Here is a 15966-nt window from a genome sequence, read left to right on the forward strand (position 1 = left end):
ATTGGATGAGTCCCATCTCTGTGGAGATAATCTAATCGAGTTTCCAATTTATAGTGTTGAATAAGGATTAAAAGAAACAACTGCCTCCACAAAATGGATCAGGATTAAAGCATGGCTTTTCTAGGGTGTATAATCCTTTCAAACCAGCACATATGGCATAATCTAGCTCTGAAAGAAGAATGTCTCATGAAGACCATGGCTGTTCAGGGGAGGATTTTACTGTCATTAAAGCTTTCATAATGTTCTAAGAAACTATGGAAAATATCCAGGTATGTGGAGTAGGATGTAAAAAGGTCATTATTCCAAAGCATCAGATTTGTTTAGAATTCATTGTTGACCCCCTAAATACTGAGTCAGTGACAGGGACGTTAATTCAAGGCACTACAATATGGTCAGTCAAAACCATGGATAATCTGTTCTGCTATGGTTAGGATTAGTCTAGGAAATAAATGCACAGCATAGATGCTGCCCAGTCATCCTAGCTAAGTTGGATTGTAAGACTGTCCAATAGAAAGCTCTAGTGAGGATGCAAATGTTCTCATTCTGAACTGCCCAATATTGGAGCCACTAACCACATGTCACTACTAAGCTCTTGAAATGTGGCTAATGTGACTAAGAAAATAAATTATTTAATTATACTTAATTTAAACATTAACAATATATCTAATAGCTACCTTATTGAACAGCACAAGTTTAATACAGGAGTCAGAAAACTATAGCCCAGGAGTCAAATCTAGCCCTGCTGCTGCTTTTGTAAATCAAATTTCATTTTATTTGAAGCCACGGTCATTTCTTTACATGTCATCTATGGCTATATTCACACTAAATGCCAGAGCCGAGCAGTTGTGATTGTGGCTCAGAGTCTAAAAAATTTAATTTCTGGCCCTTTAAAGAAGAGGTTTGCTGACCTCTAATCTTGAGGAAAAGGAATTTATATACTTGCTTTGTTTTGCTCTATAGGTGAGCTGTGAATGTCCAAATCAAGTCAAGAAGAAAAAGTGGGCTGCACTGGTTTCAAAGGCTATATGTCCCCTAGAAGAGCCTTGTTTTAATCTAAATCCCATTTCATAAGGGCAGAATAATCCCTATTCAATACTGTATGTTTGAAACTGTAATCAGATCATCTCCCTAGAAATGTGATTTAATGAAGAGTGGTTGTTAAGCTGGATTAGGTGACAACATGTCTCCACCCATTTGGGTGGGTCTTGATAAATTTCTGGAGTTCTATAAAAGAGGAAACATTTTGGAGAATAAAAGAGATTCAGAGAGAGCAGAGAAGAATGACATAGCCACGAGAAGGAGAGAGCCCACTAGCCAGCGACCTTTGGAGATGAAGAAGGAAAATGCCTCCTGGGGAGTTTCAAGAAACAGGAAGCCAGGAGAGAAAGCTAGCAGATGACGGCTTGCTTGCCATGTGCCCTTCCAGCTGAGAGAGAAACTGTAACTGTGTTTGCCACGTACCTTCTCACTTGAGAGAGAAACCTTGAACCTCATCGGCCTTCTTGAACCAAGATATCTTTCCCTGGATGCCTTAGATTGGACATTTCTACAGACTTGTTGTAATTGGGACGTTTTCTCAGCCTTACAACTGTAAACTAGCAACCTATTAAATTCCCCTTTTTAAAAGCCATTCCGTTTCTGGTATATTGCATTCGGCAGCTAGCAAACTAGAACATGGGCACCTGGGAATATCTAAATTTAATCTATCCTTAGCTGCATGTTTAGGCTTGAAGAATAGAGTGACAGTCCTTCAAGGAAATGTTCTATAGATTTATGAAGGCAAAGATAAGGTCTTATTCATTTTTGCATATTCCATAGTACTGAACACAGGGCTATAGAAATGTGTAATAGTCCAGAATTTGCTGTTGTATTCAAATGAATCAAACTGAAGAGGTATATGCTTGCCTCCAAAACGGAGTAGACAACAAATGTGATGAAAATTAGATTGTTCCTTGTTTCTCAAGGACCTTGGGGTTATCTCTCTGAAATGTAAACATCAAGGAATTAGCACCTTTATTTTCCCCTTTCCAAGGGAGTTCAATTTAAGCATCTGGCTCCAGGTTGTAACTACCTACCTGTCATAGAAATATGAGAAATTTTATTATTCCTTTGGATGGAGGTAATCAGCAAACACAAAGACCATACTAAATACTAGGTGAATTTAAGATCAACTATGGTTGGCAAGTGATGCTGTGAAGTCCTCTTACTTGGAAACTAGTTATCATTTATCTTGAAAATGTGTGTTTAATGGCTTTTTTCTCCATGGCTATATAAAAGGTTGATATTTCTTTCTTTCTTTGCAATGTCTTTAGTGGATTGCCTATGATACATGATATTCTGGTTCAATGCTCATTCAATAATAAAATTGTTTTCTTTCTCTTCTGTCTTTGTGGCAAGGTACAATTTCTATGATGAAAGATAAAAGATTATTGCAAATGTAGTTTAAATCAGACACAATTTTTTTCAGTTTGTCATATTATATATATTTGCAAATTGCAGTAGCTAATCATAACATTAGCTGATTTTGTATTATAATTCATTTGAGCAACAATTTGAGTTTTTAGAAAGAAAGACTCACTTTTCTTTAACAGAATTTGGGATTATTCTTGCCAGTTTTAGGGGGAAAAATGTTTCAAATTGAAGCATAGAGTCAACCTGCATGTTCATAACTTTTTTCAAGAACAATGTCCATAAGGTAGTAAAGAAGAAAGGAAACACCTTCCGCGACAGTAGCCACAGCCTTGGTGGGGTGACCTGCTAACCTGAAAGTAGCAGGTCAGCCCTGGTGGCCAGTCATTGCAAAAAGCCATTGCCCAAATACTTGCTATGTACAACTTTAGCTTCCTATTAGACAAAAAATGGTTAGATCAATGAGCTGAATGAAGTAGTTAGAAAAAACTATCCTTCCTTTTGTTTGGCAGAAAACAGTCAGCAAGCTAAGAACTATCCAGGTCAAGGGGAGAAATTTTGGCTGTAAGTTTTGGAACTGTATTTCAGTGAGAGAGTTTTAGATTTAAGGAATGAGAAATAGAGTACGTTCAATAAAATGCTATGTCCATATCTATACACAATTTTAAGATTAAAATAAGCTGATAGAACTAATAATTAGTGAAAACACCTATATTGTAATTAAAGGAAGAAAAGCAAATATTAAACTACATTTTGGAGTTTATTTTAAAAAAACTCGTTCCATATGGATGATCATTAAACTGAGTGCTTCATAATATGAAGTGAGCATATTTAACATTGTCAAGTATAGGATGTATTTTAAGATAGGCAGATGCTAAGATATGTAGATGCCTTCTAGTTGAAGAGCAAACCTCAAAAGTCACTGCAAAAGGGCTATGTAAATTCTTTCTAAAACAGCTAATAAAAAGAAAAACCTTAAAATAAGAAAATGAACACCTATGAAGTTGAAATAAACTAGATATTCCATTTTCAAGAATTTAAAAAATCCTCCCTACCATTGAATTAGAAATGAAAAGCAAATCCTCCAGCCAATATTTTATGCAGTGAGTTAAATGCAGTACTTGAAACGGAATGAATACTTACTTTACTCCATTTACTTTGGTGTACCCATCATTCATTTACTCATTTGAAAAATACTTATGTAATGTGAACAGAAGTGACGTGTTATTTCCGAGTTGAAAGATTAACAGTCAGTGAACAATTTGACACATTCCCTTTTCCTGCTTTGGCAGTCAAGAAAAGAGAAAATAGACTTTCCTGCATTCTGGGTTCCTAAGTGAAGGTGAGGTACAATAGATGTTTCCAACTAATCCATGTTCGACATGGAGCATAAGCAGAATTTAAGCTTTTTTTTATTTGCTTAAACTTTAACATCCTAAATATATAACAATCATTTGATTAAAAACCAACTTAACTTTATTAGCATACATGTAGACTAATCCTATAATCCCTTCCCCCACTATTTTATACTTGTTATGAATTATATCTTTGTATATTGTGTGCTGAAAACCATAGATTTATCATTATTTTGTGTAATTTGCATATTAGCCCTGGTAGGAGGTAAGATGTGAGGTTAAATACAAAACATATGTACATATATACATATGTATATTTGTGTGTGTGTATATATATATATGTACGTATATACACAATACAGTATCACTAGCATTTTTAATTATCCAAATTATCCAAATTATCCTCCTTTACTGGAGGTCTTTATTTCTTTATGCACTTTGAAACACTGTCTAGTGTTCTTTCCTGTCAGTCTGAAGAACTCCCTTTAGCATTGCTTGTAAGGTAGGTCTTGTGGTGATAACCCCCCTCAGCTTTTGTTTATCTGGAAATGTCTTAATCTCTCCTTCATTTGTGCAAGAAAGTCTCATTGGATATAAAATTCTTTGTTGACAGTTGTCTTCGCTCAGGATTTTCAGTCTTTGAACTCACTGCCTTCTTGCCTTCATGGTTTCTGATGAAAAACTGGAACTCAATCTAATAGGGACTCCTTGTACATTACATATTCCTTTTCTGTTAAAGCTCGGCCTGTGGAGAGAACAATTCACTAGAATTTACCAGGTTTTTCCTCTTGTTATTCCCTGGATGCTGTACAGTGTTTTCCTGGAGCCTCAAGTTCTGAAACACTTTATTCAGACAGTTCCTAACTGCTTAATAGCTGGTCTGGTGGGGGAATTGATTCCTGAAGCTTCTAGCTGTGCTCTTTCCCCACTGCCCAAGCTTTTTTTTCCTCTTAATTTTCTTAAGAAAGTTCTTAATTTTCTTAAAAGTAATTCTGATTATCCCAGAACTAGTCAGCCTACTCTAAATTATCCGATACCCTTTTAAAAACAAGCACACTTTGGCAATTGTATTTAATTTGCTGGCATCGGCAGATGCTACAGAATATAAAAGAATTACTTAATAATTAGTTAATTCAAAAGTATGTAATATTATGACAATGTTAATCATTATTAATATAACTATTTCTATTTCTATTCTATTTTTATTTCTAGCTTTAAGTTAGTGATTACTTCCTACTTACTAAGTAATTTAAAACCTAAGGTAGGTAGTGGGTGGGTCACAGTGGCTCAGCAGGCAGAGTTCTCACCTGCCATGCTGGAGACCCAGGTTCAATTCCCAGTACCTGCCCATGCAAAAAATAAAATAAATAAAACTTAAGGTATTTAGAGTAGTTTCTGAGAAACTGCCATTTAATTACATCCAAACTTGCAAAACGTCTCCATTGAAAGCAAAGTATCACAAATTTTATTGTTTGACTTCAACCTTCATTTCTATATAATGAGCATGGTGGATAAAAATCTAGCTTTAAATTTTAAAAGTTTATTCACTACTCAGAATATGTTGGCTTCGCATCTTCCTACAAACCACTCTGTTCAATATCCCATGGCCAATTTTGAGCTTGAAGTAAAATAAAAATGTGGATTATTTGTACCATTAATTTTTTTTTTTTTTTTTTTTTTTTTTTTTTTTTATAAATAAAGACAGAGAAGGAAGGAAGGCTGGAAGGAAGGAAGGGAGGAAGAAAGGGAAACATCTTTAAACATTTTCTTATTTTATTATATTTTGTTTGTTTGTTTGTTTTTTACATGGGCTGGGGCCGGGAATCGAACCGGGGGCCTCCGGCATGGCAGGCAAGCACTCTTGCCCGCTGAGCCACCGCGGCCCGCCCTGTACCATTAATTTTTATAGAAAATTATTCTTTGTTCTCTTGGTTGATCTCAGTCTAAATTGAAGAGGGAAATAATTAAAGGTGCTTTTATGAGTTTAATTGTCTACATTTATATAACAATTACTTGTGATTAAAACTGATATTATTTATATCCATGACAAATATTTAGTAACAAATTTCTTGCTATTTATCATGTTCATTTTGCAGCAGTAGCAATGTCATTCATCTGAATAGAAAAGAAAAAAAGTAAGTAAAAGATGAGAAGGCAGGGGAAAGATCATTCCTCTTCATGACAGACTCAAAATTAACCACCGTACTAAAATATAAATAAATTATTTTCAAAATAAATGTAGGCCTTTAAGAATATACACGATAATGCTATAATAACAGAATACCTCTGAATCATCTAAGCACATCCAAAGGTAGCTGGTGCTGAAACCAAGACAACTTTTATTTCATTTTTTAAAATGCATTTTAACACCTACTACCTCTTTCAAGAATAGAGCAACATTTCATTCACAAATCATAAAGCTTAATAATGCCATAACAAATGAATAAACTAAGAAATAAGGAGACAATTTGTATGCAAATAGTAATTCTAAGTACTGCTCTTTTAAGCAGCTTTAAGAATCTTATACTTCATAGGAAAGTTAAGAAGAATGCTTCCTGGGACTTTTTCTGAGAGCCTTGCTAAGTATTGCCTTTGTAGATAAACTATAGCAGAATCAAATACCTCTCTTAATTCCATGCTATTTTGCTATTCACAGAATCAGTATTATCTGGGATAGTGGGATGGAGCTAAGTTGCTGTGGGACAGTAATCAGGGAAGGAATTCTATGATTATTGCATTATAATGAATCCTATGATTTTATAACTGTGAAATAAAAGAAAAACAATAATCAAGTAGAACATTACTGAAAATTATTCTACTATTTTATTAATATCAATTCACTGGTAATCAATAATTAAAAAAAAAAAAAAAAGCTGGGATGCTGGGCTATCATACACAAAGGACTGCAGAAAGAACCTGAAAGAAGGTTGGGCAGATATTCTCTTTTTTTCTTTCTCTGAACTTTTGAAAGTAGCCTGAAGAGAAAATTTGGCAAATGAAAGATGTAAAACCAATAATCTGAAAACTATTTTACAGCTGTTAAGCAATGTTATTAAAAAAGAAAACAAACAAAATTATGCATATGTATATATATATCAAGCACTGAAATACTAAAATGACTAAAGCAATATCCATTAACTTAAATATATAAGGTACCTAACACTATGCCAAGAGTTCAAACTGACTTTGATGTTCACCAAGAAATACATTTATACCCATGGATATTCTACCAAGAAAAATCACGGCAATATATACCAAAAGAAAGTAAACAGAAATTAATTTAAGTGTTGATAAGATTATAGGTAGGGTAAACAACATAAGTCTAACATAAGTAAAATTGTTGTTATGAAAAAGGAAGCATGACAGTAAGAGAAAAAGCTCATATAACATTTAATGCATGAAAAAACTAAAGGGAAATGTAAATTTGTGAAACAAAGGCACATTGTATGAGCAAAAATCAGTACAACTCCACCATATCTAAGACGTAAACTATCTAAACTTATTATTATAACTTAGAATAAAGATAGACACACAGAATACAAGTACACACAAAATATAGACAATGGAGAAAAATAAGAAAACATCCTGATTTTTCCTTAGAAGCACCAGAGCTCATGAAACAATAGAGCAGTGGTTCTACTCAAGGGCAATTTTGTCCTTATGGACATTTGACAGTACCTGAGGGTGTTTCTGGTTGTAATGACAGGGGGTGAGGGCTCCTGGCTTCTAGTATGCAGCAGCCAGGAATGCTTTTGACCACTTCATATTGCACAGCATAAACCTCCACAAAATCTAATTATCCAGCCCAAAATGTCAACAGTGCCAAGGCTGAAAATCCCTACATTAGACTTATTAAGGATTAAATGGTGAAGTAAAAAGGATACGGTAGCAATGTGTTTTACCCAGGCTAACATTCACATTAAAAAGCCACAGGAAAATATTCTCCAGTGTTCCAAACTGAGGAAATATGGTGTTCATAAACTCTTGAAAGATCTCTTGAAAGATAAAACAGAGTAAAATAAAAAATGAATCAAATTGAAAATCATAGTTAAAATTTGTGATAAGAAAAGATTGATGCTCATATTTATTCCAATTAAATGTAGAGTTAAATGTAAAAGCAAATGTCTAAATAAAGTGTAGCTTTGTTTTCAACTTTTAAAAAAGAACAAAATTGCTTAAAAAGAAGCTACCGTCTATGTAAAAAGATAAGTGATGTTAGCAGAGACCCACCTGACAAAATGTAAAAGGACAAAAGTGAGTGACTTCTAAATGAGCGCAGATAAAATAAACAGTGATGACAAAATCAATGTAAACATTCACGTGCCAAATAACAGAATAATTTTTTAAATTCTAGGACATAAGGGAGAAATCAACAGACATAAAGGAGGCTTTAATTTGATAATTTCAATTTATATCATGCTACATTAGGCAAAGAATGATCTGACTATGGGAGTTTGTTTTTAAGTGTACATAAGCATAAAACCTAGAGTGATAATGTTATCTATCATTCAAGTCCATGTGGAAGATACGTTTTTTAAAATTTGCCATGTATGTTAGGCAAGAAAATGTAATAGATTTTAAAATATGTAAGCGGCTTAGAACTCTAAAACATTCTTTGGCAACAATAAAATTATAAAAAACAATAAAATTAGTTTCATTGTATTTTCTTCTCAATATATTTGTACTGAAAATAGGTTTCATTACATATTGAATTTTGTTATTGTTATTTTCTAAATATTCTGCGATTTGTTTAATATTTCCTCTTTAATCACAGAATTGTTTGGAGAGTTTTCAAGAGGTTGCATTTTAGAAACTATTTTTTAATGAACAGAAAACAAACTGTGGGACAAGTTTAATCAGTTTATTATACATGTATTTGAATTCATAAAGGAAGGGGAAGGGTTAGCAAACGCATTTGAACATATAATGATGGAAATTTTTCCAAATTTGATTGAAACAGTGCAAGAATCTCAGTGAACTCCAAAACACAACAATTAATTTAAAAAAATATGCCAATACATTTCAAGATAAAATTACTTAACAATAAAGATAAAGAGCGTACTTGAAGGAAACCAGAAGAGAAAATCATCTTAAATTACAGAAAAACAAAGATCAGAATAAAATTAGACAGCTCACTGAAAACAAAGCAAGCCAAAAGCAATGAAGCAACATTCTTAAAGTACTGAAAGAAAAACCTATACAAATATAATCTGCAGCAAAAATACCTTTCAATATTGAGGCTGAAATGAAAACTTTTTCAAATATACAAAACCTGAATGAATTCGTCAGCAGCAGATCTACACTGCATGAATGATTAAAATAAATCATTCAAAAAAAAAAAAAAAGGAAAAGAAAACTGGATGGAAATCTAGACCTATGTAAAGGAATGAAAAACACAACTAGGGGCTTAGTGGCAGATTTTGTGTGGGAAAAAGTCAATTCAAGGAGAAACTCCAGGACTAGGCAGAGCCCATAGATGGACATTTCTGCAACTGCAGGAATGCAGACGTATATGAAGAAATCTGTGAGCCTGAATCTCTTGGAGGAGAATTGCTGCCACCTGCCCACAAGAGTCCTTTATCTTCCTTTGCAACTTTTAGCTCAGCCTCCTTACTAATCCACTACCCTTACAAGGAGCCTAGGGCAATAGGAAGGTCAGAATTTCCAATGCTGTGGTGTAAGGTAACATCTATTAGGGTGGTTGCTATGGGTCTCATTCACATTACTGCCCCAAATGAAAGGTGCTCAACACCTCTTTTCACAGACGACCTAAATTTTCTTCCTAAGGCAGCCCAAGATTGTGTGTGCAGATGTGCAGGTAATAACCTTGGCTGTCAGGCTGTTGGATTTATTCATGTCCCTTGGGAGTCACTGAGCTGTGAACTAGATCAAAAGATAGGAAAGTGACAATGGAACCCTGTCTTGGTCCCACCTTCCACCTCCACTACCCATGACAGACCTGCATAAAAGGGAGTCAGAAACGAAACAATTTTCCTTAATACTGTGACTTGTTTTCGCACGTCAAAAAGAGTTGTCAGTGTCCAATAGGCGTAGAAGTGGGTGGATATTAAGTGTGTTTTGTGTGGTGGGAACTCGTGGACAGAGCAGGCCTAGGAACTATTGTAAGGATCCGTGACGTCCGTGATGCTAATCTGCAGACAAAGCAAATTTAGAAGAACCAATGAGGTCTTTCCCGCTTGGTGACACCTTGAAAGAGAAAGGCCCCTTCCTCTGAAATTGCCTCAAGGTGCCTAAGTTGATGAAATCATTGCATGTCGAAGGGATCGCGTGGCCTTCATTGTTAGGAATGTTCACTGCAGGCCCACAAAGTGTCTGGGGAAGAGGACGATGCAGAGTGAGGGAAAGGTTGGGAAGACTGAGTCAGAAAGAAGTTAAAATAATAAAGAGAGAAAAGAATGTCCCAGCTGATAGGAAGAAATGAGACTATCGCCAACATCCCTAACAAGATATCCCACACACCCTTCCACAGAAACAGACATAGGCCTACTGCCTTGAGGCTACTCAGAACACTGTAGAGTTTGTTTATGACATCACAGCAGTAGTGTTCACACAGCTCATCTTTGAGCATAAAGAAGCTGTCTGTAGGGATATTATCAGGCATGACATTACTCTCCTTGGTGGAAGGAATCATAGTGGGTTCTTTCCAGTCACGTTTAGTGCAAATGTGCAAAATCTTTCCTTTAGTGAATGTATTTTCTTTCATCAGGTTGATGGGCTGCTGGATTACTCTCGTACACTTGGGGGAGCCTTGGAAGATCTCCTCTCAGCTCATCAAAGGAGGTGGCCCCTGCACCTTGTGCTGAAAGTACAGTGGTTTGGGCTTACCGTGAACCCTCGCTACCCTAGTGTAGCCAAAGTCTCCAAATGCACCAAATAGTGTCTTACCCCCATCCAGGTCCATGTCGTCTGGGTTGAAGCCACCGAAGAACCAAGTGTTTTTTGTTTGTTTGCTTGTTTTGTTTTTTAATTTTATTTTCTATTGCAAAGAAAATGTTGAAGAAGTCGGAGCTACCAAAAAGTCAAAGGTGACATAGGAGCTCCATGGCAGTTGTCACCCGACCCACTTCATGTACTACCACCCGTCTTTCATGCCCTAGAAGAGAGGAGACTATGTGGCAGGGTGGCTTATGCTGGCCATAGCCCTGCCTCTCTACTCTGCCATAGAGAAGCAACCCTTAGCTCCTGTGAAGAGTCTAGGCTTGTAAAGAGAGCTCAAGAATGGAAAGATTAATTTGTTTCCTAAATAATACATTTGATAATATGGGACGTATATCGTTTTAGCTGATTCTCAAAACCTGAAATTTAGAATGGCTTCACTAGGCAACAAGTGAAAAGTTAGGACAAAAGAATTCAGGAGATATTACCCTAAATCTATGGAGGGGAGGTATGTCCAATGTACCCATGACCCAAAAACATCTCACCAAGCAAGAGGTGGTAGTTTAAAAGGGCTAAGTAACTGACCTGGGGCATCAGAACAATTCAGAGACAAATAGGGAAGGAGGCAATTAGATAAGATCTAATTAAAATCACAAGAGGGGCTAGTAAATGACCTACCCAAAATGAGTTATGGACTCATTCCAGGAGAGAATCCCTGCCCTAGCTCTGTATTATCACATTAGCTGAATAATGGTGAGGGAGATGAAGAGTTATTTCTCTAGAAAAAAGTGTGCAAATGCCTTTGCCCACACTTAAGGCTCACAGTGTTGCACAACTCCAGGGAATATCATTTACATTTTAGGAGGTGCATTCCAGGAGATGGCATTAATATAGAATACAACAGGAGCTGGGTCTGGTAGTTATACAGCATTACACCCTCAACCTTATACCTAATATCAGGCTACCAAAATACAGGAATGAACTCGCACCTTGACGATGTTGTGGGCATAAATTTTCTAGACGTCAGGAGCAGGATGATACATTTCTCTCTGGAGCCAGGTTGGGTCTAAGGGACCTAGATTTTTGGAGACAGTCCTCATGGCAGGATTTAGAATTAACAAATTAACCAGAATCTGAGGGCTTGAGGCTGGGTCTAGAGTAGGGGACACTGGTCCTTGAACCTCTTGCCTAGAGTTTTCATTCCTTCCTGGTTATTAGCACATAAATTAGCCTGTTATTTCATAGGTTCACAATAATTCTTTTGAGTTTCATTAGAAAAGGGAAATAGAGTTAAAAGATTCACCCACAAACCTGTTTCCTGGACTAAGTGTCAGTTTCTTTCCTCTATTCTGGGGCCACAGGCATGGGCTGGTTTTCATGCAATTTTAGGAGGCATGGCCATGCATTAGTGTAGGAGAGAAGTTGGGCTGACAATAAAAAGATGAGGTGTTGCTGATCTTCTTGCTTAACTCTGTACCAGGCAAATCACATTTGTGGCAGATTAATTTATCAAGTTATTAACTGCTTTCTCCAACTCCCCACCAGGGTTTACCTCCAGAACAATGAAAGAGTAACTCTCGCTTCCTTTCTTTGAGGAATGTTTTGAAATTGATAACCAATTTCAATGGTTACCAAGGGCTTTTATGTTTCTTGACCCAAACTTAACTTACTCGGCGTGATTTATAGGCCCTACCCAGGTTCTGTTGTGGGAGAGCCATTTAGTTCAATGTTCATGAAAGGGAAAAGACAGCGTGCTTGGGGGTGAAGATGGGCTAAGTCAGAAGAGAGGAACTTGCTCAGGGGTGGTAGTAGCTTCAGAGACTTGATAGATAGGATATGGTGATGGGTTCCATGAGTGGCAGGTTCCAGCATGGAGGCAAGAAGACATTTGGTTTAGTAAGCTGAGTCATTTGCTGAGGAGAACTAAACATCAAGTATCAAAGTCTTGGTATGTGCAGCAGAAGATGCCATTTCCCATACACGGCATAGAGGCTGTGGAGCCACTTGTCCTTGAGTGGACTATATAGTCTTATATGATAAGCATTGTAAGACATCCAAAACTGTTTACCAAATATACCCCACTAAATAGAGAAATGAGCTCCTATGATAACTGAATAGTTTTTTCCCACCCCAGTAAATTGTGGCCAAAAACCAGATTTAATTTAAATGAAAACATAAATGAGTTTTCTTGCACCTTACCACAGTGAAACAAATTTAAAATTTTACATTTATTATCCCATTTAATCTTCATCACTCTTCAACCTAAGAATTGTTTATATCGTTTTTCTGAAAGGGAAACTGAGGTACAGAAAAGTTAATATATATTTTGTGGTTAGTACAGAAAATGGAACATAAGAAACTTCTTATGCTGTGAGCACTCATGAGGGGAAATACTGATCCATAGAATGGAAATATGTGGGAGCAGAGCTAGCTTCAGCCAGCAGTGTTGGCACAGGTCTTCAACGGGCACCATCAAGATTTGTTACTGTTTGTCCCCCTTACTTTAACTGTGATTTCTGTGATGACCTTGTTCTCAGGCTTCAATTGGGGATTGGATGGCTGCCAGCAAATTCAGAGCTACATCTTCTAGGCTTCAAGTGGGGCTGAAAATGTGGTGCTTCCATCACAACAGTTCCTGCAAGTGGCACAAAGTGGATCATATGTCTATTCCTGAAAACGTCACTATGGCCTGGACAGCGGACTCTTCTTTATGGCCAGGACTGAAACGGGATGTGGGGGGGAAGACAACTCCACCCGCCTGTGGACTGAGGATGAAAACTGGGGTTAGTTTCTCTAGAGGACAAAAAAGGTAGAGTTTTGAGAAGGTGAGTGAGTGATAGGCGATAAAACAAAACAAAACAGATATCCCCTACAGCCCTCTCTCATAACCCAACTCCTGGTCTTTTGGCCCAGAACCAACATTATCTGTTCAGGCTCTGAAGCTTGCCTTCAAATATGAATACAGATACTTGCAGAAACCCTGGGAGGCAGGGGAGAGGTGAGATGAAGCCCAGGACAGGGAGCCTGAAGAGAGAAAATCTGGGAGATCCCAACAATAGTGTGGATGGAGTCCTCAATGAATTGGTTTCTCGATTTCAACGCTTTCTCCTTTCACATTCCTGTACCTCAGTTCCAGTATGGCTATGGCCGTAACCCAGACCTTACCACAAGGGGTATATTCGTCTTCTGAAGTAATACAATGTGAACCCCACCTTCTGACCTCAATCTCAAGTCCTTTCGGCATATGCCTTATATACATATCCATTCTTCAACCTTGCCAGGTCCTCCAGACCCTTATTCTGTGACCTTTCCCACCTGGGAAAATCCTAACTCTTTTCCTTTTCTAGACTTGCCTTCTAGTTAAGTGGCACAACCCTATTGGCTAAAATTATACAAATTAGTAGATAGGTGCCACCATCAACTCCTGTTATTGTAGTTGTGGAGCTAATGATCAACTATAATACCACTGAAATGTATTAATTCATTCATTTCATGAATATTAATTGAGTGAAGTCCTATGTGCCAGTCATTTGGTGCTTATATTATGGTTTCTTTAGCCAACACTAACACTTGCATTCTCGTCAAAACTATTTCAAAACTTTTTTACTTTCCAGAAGCTTCTGTTGCACCCCAATTCAACGGTTGTGCCAAACTCTCACTACACAGGGCAACCAAAAGGCTCAGGTGGGAACTTTCCTCTCTCCTTCCCACATTCTCCCTTTTTCGCTCTTTTCAAGGATCTGCCTTGATTTTCCCAAGCTGGGGCAGGTGTCCTCACTTCTTTCACAGCCATTTTCATACCAATGTCAATTTTTGGCTTATCTGTTTTCCCTAGCACAACATTATCTGTCTACCACTTTTATTGCTTTATACCCAGCATCTGTTACTTAGTATCTATTAGGCCCAAATAATCCTTTTGGGACACAATATACAAAACAACTCAAAATGGATCAAAGACCTAAATATAACAGCCAGAACTTGTAGAATTCCTAGAAGTAAAGTATGGAAGCATCTTCAGAATTTTGTGTTAGGCAATGATTTCTTAGACTTTTCACCTAAAGCACAAGCAACAAAAGAAAAATAAATAAATGAGATCTCATCAAAATTTAAAATTCACATGCTTCAAAGGACTTTATCATGAAAATAAAATGAAAACTTACCACAATGGGGAAAAAATATTTGGAAACCACATATTCGATAAAAAGGTTTAATATCCAGAATATATAAAGAAATCCTTTATATTCAACGACAAAAATGACAAGAGAAAGATAAAAAATGGGCAAATATCTGAATGGAGATTACCCCAAAGAAGATATATGGATATCCACTACACATGGAAAGATGCCAAACATCGTTAGGTATTAGGTAAACTGCAAATCAAAGTCACAATGACATATCATTTCAGACACACAAGAATATTGAAAGAAACAGAAAGTTACAAGTGTTGGATAGGATGTGGAGAAGTAGAAAAACAATCTATTCATTTTTGGTGGGAAAGTAAATTGTTACAGCCTCTGTGGAGGACAGTCTGATGGTTCCTCAGAAAACTAAGCATAGGATTACCAAATGACCTAGCAAACTCACTTCTAGGTATATGCCTAAAAGGATTGAAAGTAGAGACTCAAACAGACATTTGTGTGCCAATGTTCAAAGTTGCATTGTCTACAGTTGTCAAGTGTCCATCAACAGATGAACAGATAGACAAAATTTGTATGTACACAGCCATTTCAAAAGTTCTGATACTTGAGACAACATAGATGAGCCTTGAAGACATTATATTGACTGAAATAAGCCAAACATAAAAAGAAAAAGATAGTATGATCTCATGCACAGGAAATAATCACAATAAGTAAACTCATAGAGTCAGAATCTAAAACATGGGTTAATAGCAGGTGGAGAGAGATATGGAATAGGGAGATCTAAGGTTTGAAATGTAAAATCTTAGTAAGGATCATGGTTATGGTAACATAACCTTGGGAATGCATTTAACAACACTGATTTATTTATTTAAATGTAGTTAAAAGTGGAAGTATTACATTATATATATGGAACTATAATAAAAATAAAAATTAAAAAGTCCAAGGGACTACACAACACAGTGAGCCCTAAGTCCAATATAGTCAACAGCGCATTTGCAAAAATGTGCTTTCATCAATGGTAGCAAATATACCACACTGATGAAAGGTGTTAATACGTTGGCATATGGGAACCCTGTATTTTAATGCACGATTCTTCTGTAAACCCATAACTTCTCTAACAAAATTAAACAAATTAATAAATATAAAGAACTGTATGGGTTAAATGA

General features: G+C 36.5%; 1 pseudogene; it reads right to left on the minus strand.

Moving 5' to 3' along the window:
- Positions 1-10686, minus strand: part of LOC143665960 (splicing factor YJU2-like) — an 89053-nt pseudogene extending 78367 nt beyond the window's left edge.
- Positions 10687-15966: the final 5280 nt, after the last annotated feature.

This window comes from Tamandua tetradactyla, chromosome 22 (genome assembly GCF_023851605.1).
Source record: "Tamandua tetradactyla isolate mTamTet1 chromosome 22, mTamTet1.pri, whole genome shotgun sequence".
In the NCBI taxonomy this organism is placed as follows: Eukaryota; Metazoa; Chordata; class Mammalia; order Pilosa; family Myrmecophagidae; genus Tamandua; species Tamandua tetradactyla.